Genomic DNA, 19,384 nt, shown 5'->3' on the forward strand with positions numbered 1-19,384 from the left:
TTAGCATAAAAATTGAGCATGTTCATACATATTATAATGCTGCATTTTATTTATGATGTCATAATTTTTAATTTATATAATTTTGAATTATGTAATTTTACTTAGTATGGCCTTAGTTTTTAATTGGTATTTCCCGAAATGTATGGGAATATCGATTCGGTTGTAATTTTTATTGTGATCTCGTATCACCGTTTTGTAATTTAATAGATTTATTTTATTTTAGTTACAAATGTATAATAGGAAATTATGTAATTTATTATGTAATTTTACTCATTCCGGAGTTCCAAAAGACGGATTTCTTCAAGAATGGCGATACATAAAGACGGTGTTATTTCGAGATGCGTGCCACAACCGAAGTTCAAGGGACCAATGGAGTTGGTTTCCGAATGTGTAATAGATTAATAGTTTTTCTATTTTAGGAAGGCCATACTAGGATTTATTTATTTTATGCTTGCATTTTATTTTATGTCACATGCATCGCTAAATCGCCATAACTAAACATGCATTGTTATTTTATCGAGTTTATCGACCGTGTCAATTCGAATTATCGTAGTTCACCGCTTTAGTTCACTTAAAACGTGATAGATAATAAATTGACATGACCTCTCGCTAAAACAATTAATTGAGACATAGCCTTACCAAATAGTAGAAACCATGAAAACCTATTTCGCGAGGGAGTGCACTCGGCTACCCCGGGGTACAAACCTTGTTACGTAGGGGAAGTGGGTGATAAATGTATAATCCACCGAATTCATGTTGATGAGGGTTTCATCGGCTACCCCGTGCCTAAGTTAATGTGGGTTTGGATAATGGACACATTTATTCGAAATTTGGATTGAACTCAACAAAAGTAATTGATAAGGGTTTCATCGGCTACCCCGTGCCCTTATTGATGTGTTTTGGGCTATAGATAAATATTAGAGTAATTTTATCGACCAAGAGTTCTAAAAGTAGAATCGATTAAAAGGTTAATCCACCGAGTTATATTGATGACGGTTTCATCGGCTACCCCGTGCCTAAGTCGATATGAATTTGGGTCTTGGAATCATTTATTCTAGTTGGGTAGAGGTCACTAGAAAAATGCATAAAACTTGTTTAAATCATTCATTTTTACGAGTATAATTAAAACGACAATTGTTTTACTCCTTATATTTTGTTTTGTAGACCACTTCTTTTTCATAACAAATGGCAACACCAACTCCTAATGCTACACCACTCGCTACTTCATCTTGGCTCCGATCCTTTATGGATCGATGTAAACTTGAAAAGAATGGGTCAAATTTCTCCGAATGGGATGCCCAACTCAAATTAGCCGCCGAAGGTGACGACAGGCTTCGTTACCTTACCGAGGCCTCTCCACCCGAACCCTCCACTAGGTCCACCGCGGCCACGAGAGAAGCCTATGAGACTTACCAAAAGGAGTCCGCCGCAATGAAAAATGTCTTAATATTTGCGATGGAGGCGGAACTCCAAAGGAGAGCCTTTAAAATGGGCAATGCTAATGAGATTTACTCCAAACTTGTGACCATGTTTTCACAAACTCCGCGGATCGTCCAATATGAGGCGGCCGCGGCATTCTTTGATCTCGGCTTCAAAGAGGGCCAAAAGGTTAGCCCTCATGTGCTCAAACTCATGGAGCTTGTCGAGACCTTGAAGATTCAAAAGGTTGAAATCCCCAAAGAACTCATCGTAGATAGGATTCTACACTCCTTGTCTAAGGTTAAGGCATATGTGCAATTCCGGGTGAATTTCAACATGCAAGACAAGGATGTGTCTCTTGAGGAGTTGCACAAGTTACTTGTGCAAGCCGAGAGGGACATGGGGTTAAATGTGAACCCTCCCAAGGATGTGCTTAACATAAGCACAAAGAGTAAGGGGAAGTTCAAGAAGAATGGGAGAAAGGGCAAGAAGCAAGCTCCCACATTCACCAAAGCTAAGTCTTGTGAAGCTAGCACCTCCAAAGTCAAGAAGGGTCCTCTTGATAAGTGCCATTATTGTAATGGCATGGGGCATTGGAAAAGAAATTGTTCCAAATACCTTGGTGATATCAAAGCTGGAAGAATTACTCCAAAGAGGTAAATGACTATCCTTCTTTTATGTTTCTAAATTCAACTATGGTATTATGATGCAAAGTTGTGATAATGTATCTCCTTTTTATTATAAATAGGGCCTCCACCAAGCAAAGACAAGGGAAAAGAAAAACAAGCATAAGAAACCATGGAGAAGCTAAGGATAGCTTTTATGGAGCTTTGTTTTTCATTGTCTTATTTTAAGTTATGTTTTGAATTTTAGAACTTTAAGTTTCCGTGTTCGACATGGAAAGGTATTTTGGATAATGGTTTGTATTTTGGATGATGGTGACTTGGTTTGCAACCCAAGTCACCCGTTTTATCATTTATCCTTTATGTTCTAAAATTTCATCTTTAAATGCTTGCGTTTTGAAACATAAGATAATTCACTTAAAAGTGATCCAATAGACAATTATAATGACGGGTTTCATTATATGTCCACATGCTTAAGGCTTGTGTATGATCATTTATAAAGTGATTTTGAGTCTATGAACTCTCTTAAAGGTATGTCAATCACCAAGTACACATATGAAATCAATAACTATTAGTCTATCTATGAGATAGTTCTCCTTATACTTCAACATCATTAATTTGTGTCTCATATGTTATCTTCGAATGATTAGTGTATTCATTCTAAAGATAGAGTGGGAGAAAAATGAGGACACAAGGCAAAATGAAATTGTGTACTTGTATAAATGAAGATCTACGCAAGAGAGAATGATTTGAATGAAGGTATATCTATTTACATAGTATGCCGAATAGATGAGATCTATGGTCTCAAGTTAGTTCTATATGACTAAAGAGATCAAGTGTAGTAATCATAAGAGTATATTCTCAAGATAACTACACGAGGAGACCAAAAGAAGGTTTTGGAAGAAAATGACTAATGTAAAGTCTCAACAAGTTTTTGACTAAGTTTATGAAACTTTTGACCAATAGTTTCAACCTTGAGATTTACTTAAGAGCCTAAATGAATCAAAGTAACATACTAGTTATGATCAAAATCAAGTTGCAAAGATTGATATTCCGATATCTTCAATAGCCAACGTATTAACCATACAAATGTCATTACTTAACCTCCCTATGAAATGGTTAAATCTCCTTCCAAAAGGGTATTTGCGAAGGAAGTATTCTAAATATTATTTGTATTTGAATAATGACATTGCCACACTTCATTATGACATAAGTGTGTTAGAGATTTAAAATCTCTTTCTGTAAGGTTGAGATGAGACCACTTCAAAATAGGCATTTTGAAAGGATATGATGGGAACATATATGGTTTTATCCTAATAACTTGGAAATGCAATTTATATCTCAATTCTTGAATAAATTTCAATTGAGAAGTCAATTTCGAAATATGTTGAATTGAGTGGGAGTTAGGAAATTCTCATGTGAAGACATGGAATTTAGTGGGAGCTATCATCCTTGAATGTATAAAACTCATTACTCATTAAAGAATGACGAGCTAATACCTTCTTTCATAAAGAAGCTTTTGAGTTTTCAATTCTGGATGAAAATGGACAATGATGAATCCAATTACATCATGGGACGTTGGATTAGTATTAAAGAGATACACATCGTATCAACATTTACATAGGTTATTCATATGAATGAAAATGGGATTACCATTAGCAGTCATGGTAGTTCATTGAACCTGAGAACGGTTGATCTCATGATTATTAGTAACTAATGTTTCCGCCATTAGAATAATCATGTACATGTCCAATTTTGAATCATATGCATAAGAGCATGATGATTGGTTGGTGAGCCATAATAGAAACGTCATGAATTCTCGAGTAGAATCCGATGAGCGATTTCGGTGTTTGACGGAATACTCGATTATGTGACAATAGGTTGCACATATATATGAAATCCGAACACAGGTAAGGATTTATGAGAATCCTAAAACTTTCGAGCTAGAAAGAGAAATGAGAAGCTTTGGAAAGATGCTTGGTTGAATAAGAAGTTATTCAAAAACAATCTTTCCTAGTAAAGCTAGGACTTGTGAGAAGTGCTAAGCTGAATAATCTTGTAAATTGTTACAAGATTCTACAAAACATATACCTAGTGCATTGTGTGTGGATGGAACACTTGATCAGTACAAGTTGTATTATTCATCGCAAATTCGTTCGTTATGAGATGAGCGATAAGAAAGTTCTTTCAAGTTAAAGAACCAAAACCAAGGTCGAGAACCTTGATGTGTACTTGGTAAGATTCATGCTATGAGAGAAAACATGAATGTAAAGGAAAATGCAAGTGTAAGAAGTTTGAACACATGGACACATGGGATGTTAAACTTCTATTGCAATCAATAAGTGTTTATACTTATGATAAACATCACAAGGTTGTAATATGATATTGACTACTCGAGTGTGATGTCGACACTTGTCGTTTGAGTTATTATTAACTCACCTTAAACATTGTTATATCCAAACGGGTTGTAGAGACAATTGAACCCCGTTAAAGTGAACATGGATTAACATTGTTTTTGCCCATAGTTACTTATATGAGGTGACGTCTCGAAGTGACTAGAGTGTGAGGCGATTGATGGCAAGTTCAAGTGCCATACAGTCATGTGAGATGACTAGTCGATCACATAGGCAGACTGTTAGGAACATTTTGTCGGGCCTAATGACCGCTTATAGAGTTCTGGCAAATTTATATAGCCTGGTCGTGGCGAGAGCTACTATAGTATTCAAATGAGTCGATTCTTTTGACTAAAGACTATTCGCCTAAGATGGCACAGTTTTAGATTAACTTTGATTTGTGTTACTACGACCTTCGTAAATGGGGTCAAATGGGCATATTTTGGGTTATGATGGCTGTGGCTAGTCGAAGGGAATGAGTGCGATAGGAATTGTCCACCCCTAGTCAGGGTTATAACAATATCTCAGGGCCACTCGAGGAGTAATGAACTGGAAATGCGTGGCCACGCTCGGATGGCATCCAGAGTGGATAAATCCGGTCAATCAGTTATTCTCCAGATCGAGGAAACCACTCTCGATATGATCACTTGCAAGTACGACCTGAAAGACACCTTCCATTGAGTGGGAGATAGTAATAGGACAAGAGAATTGGTGACGCACACTTGTCGAGGACAAGTGGGAGATTGTTGGAATATGTGTCCTCCGACAATAATGCGATCACGACTGTTGATCATGATGATCACATGTTTAAGTCTCATTAAAATGAATACAATTGGGAAGTAATATTGTTACTGTCAACTGGTCAACATATATCGGTAATGATTGGCTGACTAGAGTTTGACATTACTGTCGTGTGACGGTGGTGATCAGTTGACCCCCTAGGTCATACCTATAGGGCATCACTCTTAATTGATTATTTAATTAATCGTATAATGTTACGAGTTAATTAAATTACTTGAAAATTGACGGACGATTTTGGAAGTAAAATTTACGTATCATATTGAAATATGATTAAATAAGATACTGATGCGAGTAATTGAATTGTATCATTACTCGGATGAAATAATTGTTTAATGTAACAATTAAATTGAATGAATTGTTATAAATACAATCAGTTGTAATTTATAAAAGGTAAAATATTTTGGCACAAGTAATTGTAAAATTACCAAGTCGATTTTTGTGTGTGACGTATTTTTGATAATACGTTGATTTTTAATATGTTAAAAATACATAACAAATATATATGTCACATGTGACATGTGACATATTTACAATTGACAAAAATAAAATGGATCACTTGTTAATCCATGAATGCCGAAATAAAGGGGTAGTGGAAGCTAATATTGTGTTTGTTTAATTATTATAAGAACACAATGATTACCTACATTCCTAGCCATGCAACCCTAATATTCTTGTGAAGACAAAAGTGTTCATGCATTGGCTCCCCTAAAAGCCCCCCCATTCCACCCGTTTTTTTATGTGAAAACCATCATTGGTTTTTCTCATAATTTTACCTATTATTACACTAAAATGTGTTAGTGATATTCATTCAACTTATCACCCAAAAATTAGTATTCTAGAGAGATAAAAAGCTCTCTACCTCTCCCTCCATAATACCGAAATATTTATGTGTTAATAAATATTTTGGGTCAATTTTCTACTAAGATTAATATTATACTAGATCAAATAATATTAATTAAATTAAGTGAAAGCCTTGGGTATAAAGCTTGGGGAGAGATCTTATACTTAGATCTTGTTCATCCATAAAGGAAAAGCTCAAGAACAAGAGAGATAGGTGATCTCTCTTGTGCCCTAATAGCCGAAATCCATTTTGTAAGGACATGATTTCTCCTCTATTTATATTATTGTTTGCATGCATAAGATCCGTTTTAATTTTATGACAAATTATTTAGACATATATGAGTATGTTAATATGTAAATGAATCTACATTTCCTTCAAGAAGATCTTCGAATGTAGGCTTCTTCATTATTCAAGTTTGATTAATCTTTAAATGAGCTTCAGCTTCTCATGAATGCTTGAATAATACTTTAACAGTTGTAAAACCTTAATCCTTGATTGAGGGCTTGATCATAATATAAACGCATCATACTTCCATCACAATTCTTTAATGTTTGCGATTAGTAAGTCCAATCTAAAAGACTAAACAAACAATTACACGCAACGAGTATATAAAATATCAAGTACTCTTGACATCATCAAAACATAAACATATATTTATATGGTCCAACAAATTCCTCATTTTTTATGATGACAAGTCTCCTAAAATTGTGACTACATATATAGTTCCCCCTCAACATAATATTGTCATCTTTATAGATAAAGATTAAAGCAAGATCAAACAATTATAATTCAAGACCAAAGGCTTTAAGAACTTTAAGAGACAATAGGTCTTGACAAGGAGAAAGCTTAGGCAAATACTAAATCACCGTCATTTCTTCCCCCTCTTGACATCATCGAAAAGACGAGAACAGACATAAAACGACTAGAATGATATCAACCGAGGCAAGAAATAGAAATTAATCAAAACATATATTATAGCATAAGAACAACTTCAACATAAGCAAGCCGTACATATAAAGTGTGTAATACAAACCAAGTTGAGTACAAATTTTGTAGGAGAGAAGGAAATTAGTCACTCACATAACTGCAACCTACCGAAGCATGCATGTAATCTAACATGATAGATATCTCTACCTACCATACATATACACTCCAACCAAGCGAAGTCCAAAACACATGCCAAAGACTTACATACGAATGTGAGAAGAGGTAATTGGGTAAGTAGGGGCAAAATAATTTGGATATGTGGAGGTAAAAGCCAAGCTAGCACCGATCACAACCAAAAATAACCATATTCCACTTTTCAACCCAACATAAAAGATGATGCACCATGCCATGTACGGCACAAACATACTCACATCAACAAGTACTTCTCCTCAAGTAATATGGATATGATAAGAATAGGAGTAATAAGAGATTTTTGCTTTTCCATCTTTTATAGTATCATTTTTCACCTTTTTCATTCATTTTTTTTTAGTGCCTTCAAAGGATGCAACCAAAATTTTATGCGGTCCATTTTGGATAATCCTCCAGCACTCCCAATCATGACCCTTCTGGTCGAGTCCGCTTGGAGCTTAGATTTGGTTACTTGTCGTTAGCAGCACCTAGACCAAAACAATATCTATAACTTCACAAACAACTTTACTACTAGTAAAGAGGTAAGTAAAGGTCGGATCTCAAGGGACGGGTATTAATGTAGGATTTTCGATCGCAAGTAGTGGTGTCTAGGGGTGTCACAATTTGGGTTGAGATAAGAAGATCACTAAACTAGATAACAATGAAAGTAAACAAGCGAGATGACTAAAATGATATGTAAACAATTGATTAAAAGTACTAGGGTGTCATGGGTTCATAGGGGATTTATGGGAATTGATCACACAAACATATTCTCAAATTATAAGCAAGCAATTATTGTTGTGATAGGATCGAGTTGGTTTATATCTTACAATCCTAGGAAGGTTTGGGTCCCGGAGCCGAATCGATTAAATTTTACAACACCTAGAAGTCGACTCGAGTTGGTTTATGTCTTACAAGTCTCATTGAAAAGGTAAGTGATGGGTAAAAAATGCAAGGATTCAGAGGCTCGCATTTCATCAAACATAACATGTGCATAAGTTGAGATCACAACAAGCAATCAAATAAATTATGTGAACATATTAAATTAAGCATGAATCATCCTCCATGTTGGTTTCCCCTAATTCCCCATTAACCCTAGTTAAGGAAACTAATCACTCATTATCAAGTTTAACATGTTATCAAGGTTGTCAATCATATTAACAAGGCAAAACATGATGAATAAATGAAGATGATTAACAATAATTAAAAAGGGATTAAGAGAATTATACCTAATGATGATTCCAAAATAATAATGCAAAGAATAATAGAAGTACTTGATGATTGATGGAAGGTTGTCAATCTCCCAATAGACCCAAATAATCTTCAATTACCCAAAATAAAAGATGAACAATAAAGAAATTAAGGAAATGAGATTTGTATTAAGACTTGATTAAAAGTTGATTACAAGATTAAAGAGAGATTAGAATAATATATACTACACTAAAGATTGATAAAAAGAGCATGATAATCTAATTAGACTAATGGGGTATTTATAGTGGGGATTAGGTGCACAAATTAGGGTCACTAAGGAGTTAAATGACGATTAAGTCCTTGAGGAATCGCGCCTCTCAAGAAAAGATGCGGGTCTCCTTTTAGCAAGTCTTCTAAAAATATGCGCATCTCGAATGAAGAAAGCAGGGGGCGTGTTTCTCTGGAGGACAATCCGAGCGTCCAAGGGTCGGGACGAACGGATTGTATAGGGCTTGGACGAGCGGCCTGGCAGCTTGGACGAGCGGCCTGGGGTGCTTCTGGACGGGCGTCCTGAGGGGTGAGACGCTCGGATCTAGGCTCAGCTTGCGATTTCTTATTTTCTTATTTTCTTCTTCCAACAATCCTCCGGGATTTTGTCGGGGATGCAAGGATCTTCTTCATCATTTCCTATCTACTGCATTATGTACAAAGGCCTTCTAGTCTTGTCTTCTCTTTGATGTTTGGTCATTAGATTCGATCAATTTAGCTCTATTTTTGCCATGAAAATGCAAGGTTTGCACTCCTCTCCTACCAAGGAAACAAAACCTCAAAGAACATGCAAAACAAAGGACTAAAGATAGTAAATGACCCAATTATGCATTAAAAAGCATGGGAACGAGGCTAATTCGGAGACTAAATATGCTCAAATATTGATCACATCACCTTCACATAGTGAGTCATCATGTTCTTCCATAAACCATAATTCTTCCCATCAAAGACGGGACACTTGAGGTATTTGGAATCCATTTATCACGTGATAGGCAGCGAAAAATAAAACGATAAGATAAATAAAGATCGACAGATCAGCCTCTTTGCGGTTATGCAATCAAGTGCACGAGGCTCTGATACCAGTTGAAGAGACTATCAATAGCCGAAATACTCAAGAGAAGGGGGGAGGGGGTGAATTGAGGATTTAAAAACTTAGCCAACTTTTTCGATTGTAAGTAATTAATTATTTAAAGTTTATCGATTAAACTTTAACTAATTAACGAATTAAAAACAAAGCGTAAATAAAAACGAAACAAACGAAAGAGAAGAGAGACACGCACGATTTTTAAAGTGGTTCAGTTTCACAAATCGAAACCTACGTCCACTATTCTCGATTAATAAATTTAGTACATTTCTACGGATTACAAATTTACTAACCCAACTCGTACAACTAACCCTAGTTGTAACTCAAATAAGTATCGTTAAATACTCGAGTGACTAACTTATGCTAATAAGAAAGCACTAATGATTCTACTAAAAGTTCACGTTAATGAACGAGTTCGAAATCAATTAAGCACTATTATCTTATAACGATAGCGAAAGAACGAATGGACAAGTTTATAAATCACAGGACCTTTTTCGAAAAATAACAAAACTGTTTTTTTCTCTAAAACACGTTTTTTACTTTTTGAAAAGAAATCAAATTTATGCTCAAAGGTCTCACTTTTAAATTTTGCAAAGTGTAGATTATTTATAGTAAAAGAGGAGCAAGGGTGAGAGGAGTTTCGGTCACCTTGAAAATATAATATGGCCGAAATAATATGATATCAAAATAGAATCATATCTTATTATTTTTATCCATTAAATCTTAGGAAAAGATATAAGTTGTTAATAGATTATCTTATCATGTATTCACCTAATATTCTTTCCTTAATGCCCTAGATATGGCGAATGAAAATAAGGAAAAAATCATAACAACTTTCCTTATTTTATTTAAGCAACCTCTTAGAAAAGATATAGGATAATTATAAGATAAACCAATCAAATATGTACTTAATATATTTTCCTTAAACCCCTAGATGGCAGAAATATAAGATATGTAAACAAATCATATCTTATTATTTCTATCCTTAAAATCTTAGGCAATGATAGAGAATAACTAAAAGATAATTTTATCAATTATTCTTCTATTATCTTTTCCTTAAATCTTAAGATATGATAAGATTTTCCATAACAAAAATATCTTATCATATATAACCATATCATGCTAAATATAAAAGATATGTTAAGATAAATCTAGAGAATAAAATCTTAATAATAATCAATTTATATCATTAGGTTTACACGAGAACCACATAGCTCATATGCCTCGTTTTTGGTGAAAACCCTAGCTTAACATTAGGTTATATTTAGGGTTTAAGAGTGTATAGTATTAGAAACCCTAATTAGTAATATGACTCAACTCATAAGTTGATTTAACATAATTACTAATTATAAGCTTATAATAAAACCACACTCAATATGAATATGAGCTTCCTTGTAAAATAAATACTTCAACTAAAAACATTTAAAAGAATAAAAACAGTTTTCTAAAAACAATTTAAAAACAATTTTGTCGTGTATTATATAAACTTCACATCTCAATGTTATAGTAGAAGAGCTATAACATTGAGCTTTTACATAAGCAATGTTATAGTTGTGAGGCTATAACTTTACTAATCTAAGAAGTGCATTTTTACGTTAGCATTACGAGATAACCACCTACACTATTCTAATCTTCTTAGGAGATCTTCGAATGTAGGCTTCTTCATTATTCAAGCTTGATTAATTTTAAAATGAGCTTCATCTTCTTATGAATGCTTGAATAATACTTTTAACAGTTGTAAAACCTTGATCCTTGATTGAGGGCTTGATCATAATATAAACAAATCATACTTCTATCACAATTCCTTAATGCTTGCGATTAGTAAGTCCACTCTAAAAGACTAAATAAACAGTTACGCGCAACGAGTATATAAAATATCAAGTACTCTTGACATCATCAAAACATAAACATATATTTATATGGTCCAACATCTCGGATAGGACAGACATCTCATGGGCAGTGAGAGGAGACAAAGCAGAGGAGGTGGGCCCTGGAACAAGCTCCACGTTGTTACCTTCTATGGGAGTGGGGATGACCCTAGTTGACTCGGCCTCTGAAGCAGCCACATGTTTGTGATAAAACAGTGGAAAAGGGACTTTGTTGGGACGTTAGGAGCGCTAGGAGCAAAGACAGACTCTGACTCTAACTCAGAGTCAGACTCTTCTTCACTTCACTGTTTGAACATAGGGCCTTCTCCAGTCGTAATCTTGAGAACGCGGCCTTGACGATCGGTCCGCTTCACTGTTTTCCTCCAATCTTGTGTAGCTTTCTCTGGCTCCATATTAGAGATTAAGGCGGTGGGATCGAACTGGTTGCCTTTTATAGCATTGTTGATGATGTCCTCATAACCGAGGTTCTTGATGTTGTCCTCTCCAACGAAGAGACTGACGGCTTGTCCATCGAGGCATGGGGTCGAATCCGATTTGGTTGACGCAGCTTTGGTGTTGTCGGGGATGAAGTAGCAGTATTGAAAGACTTCTACGCCTGGGTGTTTAACCTTGGCTTCGGAATTATAGATTGGCTCAGGAAAGCCGTTATAGAGGTCGGATTCTCCATCGAGTAAGAAGTATCCATTAAGAGTCAAACGGTAGGGACGGAGGATGACCCCGTGCTTTTTGCGCTTCTGTATTAGGAGGTTCATTTCCTGGATGTCTTCATCAGTAGGCTCATAGCCTAGCCCGAAGGGGATGTTGGGGACCTTGGCCTGTTTCCATGGAGGCAAGCTGCTCTACAGCGGATTGAGAGGTAGGCCCAGGAAATAATAATGGCGCATTACAATGCGGTTGACTCTGAGGTTGGAGAACGGGTCACAATCAAAAGGTGCTGATTCATCAGTTAGGGCATTCACAGCTTGAAATCCCCACATTTTGTTGTCGTCTTCCTCAATAATTTGGGAGGCTATTCCCTTTTTTCATGATAGCCTTGATCTTCGAAGCGGGGATTGTGATCGTCTTCCCGTTAAAAGGGACCCTCATTTACTGATGAAGGGTTGAGATGACGGCCTTGACGGCGTGAATCCAGGGGCGTCTTAGGAGCATGTTAAAAGAGGCGTCGATGTCGACCACCTGAAAGCTGGCTTATCTTTCCAAGGGTCCAGTTACAATGGTCAAGGTGATAAGCCTCGCAACCTTACGGCAAGTGCCGTCATAGGCGCGTACTCCTTTATTTGTTGGGACCAAATCATCTTCTTTGATACCCAGTTTATGAGCCTTCTTGAGGGGAATGACATTAACCGCAGATCCGTCATCCACAAGAACAATAGGCACATTCTTTTTGAGGCATTGTACGGTGATGTATAGGGCCAGGTTATGGTTGGCTCCGAATGGAGGGATATCTTTGTCAGAGAAGATGACTGGGTTGTTCAGGTCGGGGACATCTCTTGTCATGTGTGCCACCACTTCTTCAGGAAAGGAGGTAGAGGGAACTATCAACTTTCCCAAGGCTTGTAGCAAATCTTGCCGATGTTCGAACGATGTAGCAATCAGTTGCTAAATTGAAATCTCGGCCTTTGCTTTTTGCAGTTGCTTAAGGATCGAGTTTTCGGGAACCTTGGGTTGGGTGTCCACGTCGGGATAACCTGGTCATTCGTTATTGGAATGACTATTAAATTGTTCGGGTTTTGGTAGGGGCGTCCGGACCGAGTAAGATGGCCGATCTCTTTTGCTTGTTTGCCCTTTCCCGGAACCATATAGACATCCTCCGTGTCGTCTATCCAGATACCATTGATTTCGGGATCTCGATGGTACCTTTGAGGGGTATTCCTCGGTGGATAGTTTTTGTGAGGGAAGTTTTTGTGGGGGTAATTTTTGTGAGGTTAATTTTTGTGGGGTTGATTATTATGGGGTTGATTATTGTAAGGTTGATTATTGTGGGGTGCATGCCAGAATGGTCGCGGGAGCAATCCTTCCTGGTGAGGGTAGTTTTGGGTGTTTGGAGGACCCTCCCTCGGACTCGGTATTGGTGTTGGCGGGTTGAAAATCAACCGGTGGTAAGCGTCCTCAAGTCGAGTAATCCTTTCCGAGAGACTAGCTATGGCCTCCTCAACCTGTTAGAACATGGTGAGCATTGTTGTGGCGCTGAATACGAATATTCTGTCCTGGTTATCCTTTTCCAAGGCATTCTCCTCGTCATCAATTGGCAGGATGAGGTGCGAGCAATCCAAGGTTGGCTCGTCATCACAGATAGCATGGATTCCCAAGGGGTTTGTTTTATTGTTTGGTTTTGTTTGTGGAGGTAAAGGTAATTCTTCTTTCTCGATCATGTCTTGAATGATGTGTTTAAGTTTAAAGCAGATTTCCGTATCATGACCCTTTCCCTGGTGATACTAGCAATAGGCATTGGGATTCCAGAAATGGGTTTTCTTATCCTCGAATTGTTCTGGAGTGGGCCCAATCGGCTGTAGTTTCCGTTGGTCCATGAGTCTTCTTAAGGCACTGGCATAGGTTGATCTCAAGTTGGTGAATACCCTTTGAGGACGCTCGGTTTTATTTGTGATTGGTTCGAGGAGATTGACATCATCAATTTTGTTTGTTTGACCATAGGGGCGAGAACCGGTTGATTTAGATCCTTGATAGCCTCTACCAGTGGTTTTGGCTAGGATGGCCTTGCGGAGGTCGTCTTCAATGCGGGTTCCAAGGATTTGTAGGTCCTGGAACGTTTTGATATTTTGGTATCTCAGCAGGTTGGCGTAAACCGGGCGGAGGTTGTTGACAAATTTCGTCTACCAGAGTTGATTGACTCGGCTGACTGACAAATTTAGTGCTCACCCTTCTCCAACGGGTTAGGAATTCTGTGAACCCTTCCTTATCATTCTGAGTCAGGACCTCAAGAGTGCGGGTGTTAGCTTGGATTTCGACGTTGTCGGCATACTGTTTGGTAAATTCAATGGCGACTTCGTCTCATGTAGTAAGGTTCTTTGGGTCGAGGGAATACTACCACTGGCGGGGAATCGGTTCCAGGGATGATTGAAAGATCCAGGTGAAGGGCTTTTGTTTGACCCCCATGATGGACATTTTATCTTTGAAGGCTGTAATGTGATTGAGTGGGTCTTCCACAACCTTGAACTTGGGTACATCAGTCAAGGTAAAGTTGTCGGGTAGTTGATCCCCAACAGGTTCGAATCTTCGATTTTTCTCAACGTGGATGTTGTTACCACGGGCTAGGAGCTGTTCTTCCAAAAGCTTGAGCCTTTTCTCGGTTTCTGTCAAAGGCGGAATGTTGTGATCTCCGGTTTCCTTGTTTTCCAAAGTGTCGATACGGGTCTCGACACGGTCCAGGGTGACCTTAAGAGTAGTGAGGAGGCTGGCTAACTGAGCAGTTGTAACATCTCTGCTGTCATTGTTGTTGTTGGATGAAGCTGAAGACGGGGCCATGGTTCTGAGGCCGAAAAACGGCTCACATTACATCTCAATCCGACGCGGTTTAAATGACTAAACACAGACAACACAAGGGACGGAAAAAAAAGATCAGACTCAACAAGACGAGGGCGGCCGTCTGTGGTGCCTCGGTGCTGACTCGACTTATGACGTGACGGTGTTGACCGGACTTTGACTCGCGTCCAATGTAGTGGCGTGACGCAGTTGAACTAGTCACAAGGTGAGACGACTCATAAGTAAAGACCCATAAGTACAGTTACTTCGACTCGGTAGACACGAGGCAGAATTGGAATGGTGGACTGAAGTTTTCGAAAATAGAGATTTGCAAAAAGATTCGTTTGTCACTTTATGGACGGCTTTCGAAGAATAGAGATCTCCGAAAGTCGATCAGTTGAAGAGTTATCTTAAGTTTGTTTAAAAAAGACGGTTTGAGTTTGAGTTGGCTCGGAAAACAATATACTTTTTCCAAAGACGGGTTTTGAAATTCAAAATTGTATGTTTTGAAAATCGAGTTTTGAAAAGGTCTCGGGGACGGTGTATGTGTTGGAGTTTTTGTCCTCCACAATAGTGCATGATAATATTATTAAATCTCATTAAGGAATATGCATGGGATATTCATTGGCAATACTAGTCAGCTGATCAACGTATATCGGTAACGGTTGGCCAACTAGGGTTTGACGTTAGTAGTAAGACGGCGGTGTTCAGCAGATCCCTTTCAGTCACACCTATAGGAACGAGCCCCAACACGAAAGCTAATTAATTGTATGAGATACCGTTTAAATTAGTCCCTTGATAAATAGATTAAAAAGTTAGTCGATTAAATTGATTTATAGAGATATCGAGTTGTTAACTCGAGGCGCGGAAATTATTATTTAATTATGCGATAATTAAATAATAAATTATTTGAGACGGGAATTAAAGATTAAGCAGTTAATTATTAAATTAGGACTAATTGACTAATGTAATTAGTATTGGTACATAAAATATATGTGTAGCAGTACATGTATATTTACGGAGTGTTTTAGACAATATTAATCGGGAAGCATTTAAACATAAAACGATGTTTAAATAAAATTTACACGTATTTGTGCGACAAATATAATAACCAAAAGGGATCTGTAAATAGGTCCTTTTGGACGGTGCAAATGCATGTGGTAGTGTGTGTGTTGCTTTAAACACCATCATTTCTCTTACACATTTGGCTTCCTCACATTTACTTTTGTTCTAACCAATTCACATGAGTATTGGGTGGAATAAAATAAGAAAGAAAAACACTCCACTATTACACCCTCCAACTGTGCTCCCACATACATAAAACACTTTGGTGTTGTTCATTTTTACACTTCACTCAATCTTTTGCATGTGGAGAAAATAAATGTGTTCATCTCTCAAAAACCAAAATATTAGAAATCACATACTAAGAGTTAGTATTATAAATCTAATATTTTTACTAAGTGTTAATATTATTTTTCAAGGTTAATCTTACATAATATCTAGTTAATATTTGTAAGGTTGTTGGGTAAGTTCTTGGGTTCAATTATAGAGGAGGCTTTCTCTTTGGAAACTTGGGTTATGGAGGATCTTGCCATTGATAAATAGCTTAAGAACAACTAAGATGGTGATCTTGGTTGTGCCCAAATACTACCATTTTTCAATGTAAGGAATATTATTTTCCTCATCTTTTATATTAATATGCTTTTATATTGCATGCATGTTACATAGATCACATAAACATAAATTATGAGATAATCTGATTTTAATTAGAGAGTCTAATTAGAATCTATGATCTTTCAAGTGGTATCAGAGTAAGGCTTGTAAATTGCATGTTGATTTTAAGCATATTAAACAAATTATGAGATAATTTGGTAAACTCAAAAATTGTGTTAGAAGAGGTTTTAGCACGAAAAGTTTTGGGCATGCATACCTATTGATCTCAAAAGGTTTGTGGTAAAATTTGGTGATTTGTAAAGTTATTTTGCTATTTTTAAGGATTTTTGGTAGAAAACCGAGTCAAAAATGCTGTATTTTGGTTAAGAGTTAACTAAAAATAGTTAAAAGTTGATTCGGGTCATGAAATTTTTATGGTGTTTCATGCATATTTTCTATAGATTTTATGTAAAATTTTGAAGGATGGTTTGAAGTTTTGCATGTTTATTAATTTTATGAGAAAAAAGTCGATAAAATTGAAATAAATTAATCATATACTCGAAACATTTGTTCCTCCCTGATGCGTGTCTAAAATACGATGTTTCACACTCTTTTCTACACGCATTTCAGAGCTCAGATGTGCAATATATGCCTATATTTCCCTATTTTCTTCTACTTTCGTGTTTTTGTACTTTATTGCAGAAATGTGAAGAATTCAACGGGAAATCAAGCCAAATCCGTCCCCGAGTGACCTGCATTGCAAATGACGTAAAGGAATTGCTTAAGGAACGAGCTTGGTGCGCAATCCAAGGCCCAAAAGACAAGTCCACGAGTTAAAAGAAGTCAAGTAGCAGCTCAGCCAGTCGATCGACCAGCCTTGTCAGTCGATCGACCAATGCTCGGGTTCCAGAAGCTACTGTTTGCTGAGGAGCAGTCGATCGACCAGCCTTGTCAGTCGATCGACCGGATTTCTATTTCAGACGAGAATTAGATGACCGTGAATCTTGAAGCCCGTGAAGTCTAGGTTTAGGAAATAAGTTGTTGCGTTGATTGCTATATAACGTAACAGAGAACATCAAGTTTGATATGAAGTTTTTATCTAGGTTTTACATCACAATACAGTACTTTAAGTTTTAGTTTATTTCCGAGTAACCAGGGTTTGGGATATTGATTTTAGCATTGGAATTCTGCCTTTGTTCTTAATCTTTCCTCTAAATTCTCGGTATTGATTCTGCCCTAATCTTAGTTTATTGCTTCGCTTTCATTATTAGTATAGAATTGATAGTTAGTGCCCCAAAGCCAATTATCATATTTTCGTTGTTGTTATTTACATTAAGCATGAATACAGTAATCGTTGTTAGTTCATTTGTTGTTTTTACCTTCACCATGAGTAGCTAAATCTTTAGTGCTAGGATGTAGGCGAATTATGGCATAGGCGGCATTAAATTAGGGAGATCTGTCTCGCGTGTTGGTCGATCGACTGACATTGACAGTCGATCGACTGACCTCGTAGGGTTTTACTCGTTTTAATTGAATTTAATCTTGTATTTGACGAGTTGAATGCATGCGACCAGTTAGATACCTATTTCGTGAATGACCCATTAGATCGAAGGATAGGGAAAGTTATTTGACCGTCAATTAAATCGACTAAACTGTGCTAAGATCGAAAGATAGGTATAGTTTAGACCGTTAGTCACTTTTCAGGACGAAAGTTAGTATTAGTGGCATTAGGGACCTATAGCGAGATCGAGAGATGCTATATGTTAGGAGTGGACCGAGAGGACCTCTTATTTCCCGCCTTACCTGTGCTTGATTCAGACCGACTTAGTTTGCTGCCGCCAAAGCTATAATGACCTGACCATCCTAGTATCCTTTCTTTTATCTGTTAAATTCGTATTTTTAGTTCATTATCTTTGTTTGCTCTTAGTCTTAGACCAATTCAAATCAACCCCCATAATAGTTACCTCAGACTGAACATAGATCAACTAAAGTTTACAACTGCCTCCTTGTGGTTCGACCCTGTTACCACTAGCCTAGGTTAGTCTTAATAGGAGATTATAAATTTTATCTTTGGTACTCACAACGACGGGAATCAAATTTTGGCGCCGTTGCCGGGGAGGCAATAGTCCTAATTTTAGTTGTTTTATTTTTTTGGTCTTTCTTAGTTTAAGGGACATCCGTTCCTTAAACTTTTCTTATATTCTTTTTGTAGTTTCATCTTATGCGCAGGTCACAGGGTGGAGAATTAGTACCGTTGAACCCTGAGCTTGAGAGATCCTTGCGCGAGTTGAGGCGAACACAAAGAGTATTACCGACAGAGGAAGAGCTGAGTACTCTGTCAAGCTATCACGAGAACGATCCGTTCATTGAAGAAGACCCCAGATCTTCACTGTTTCCACTTCTTCAGCCGAGACAGTTACTTCTCCGGAAATCCCAGTCATGGCCGAGGAAGCAAGTATAGCTAGTTATTCTGAGCCGACAGCCGATAACTTATATAAGGGGTTCGAACTACCGGGAGATGCTAGGAAGTTCGAACCAAAGCCTGCTTACATTACCATGGTCGAGAGAAATCAGTTTGGGGGAGCTGCAAATGAAGATGCGGCAAGGCATATGGAGATCTTTATTGACTCTTTGCTGCTCCATTCCCCCACCGGTGGCGTGACCCAGGATCAAATCAAAGAGACCATGTTCATCTTCTCCCTTCGTGATGCTGCAAGGGAGTGGTATAGAGATTTGGACCGGACCGCTCTGGAGATCACTGATTGGAATACATTGGCATTGGCGTTCTACAAGAAGTACTTCTCTGCTTCAAGGACGATCGCTATTAGAGCTCAAATCACGGGCTT

This window comes from Silene latifolia, chromosome X (assembly GCF_048544455.1).
Source record: "Silene latifolia isolate original U9 population chromosome X, ASM4854445v1, whole genome shotgun sequence".
NCBI lineage: Eukaryota > Viridiplantae > Streptophyta > Magnoliopsida > Caryophyllales > Caryophyllaceae > Silene > Silene latifolia.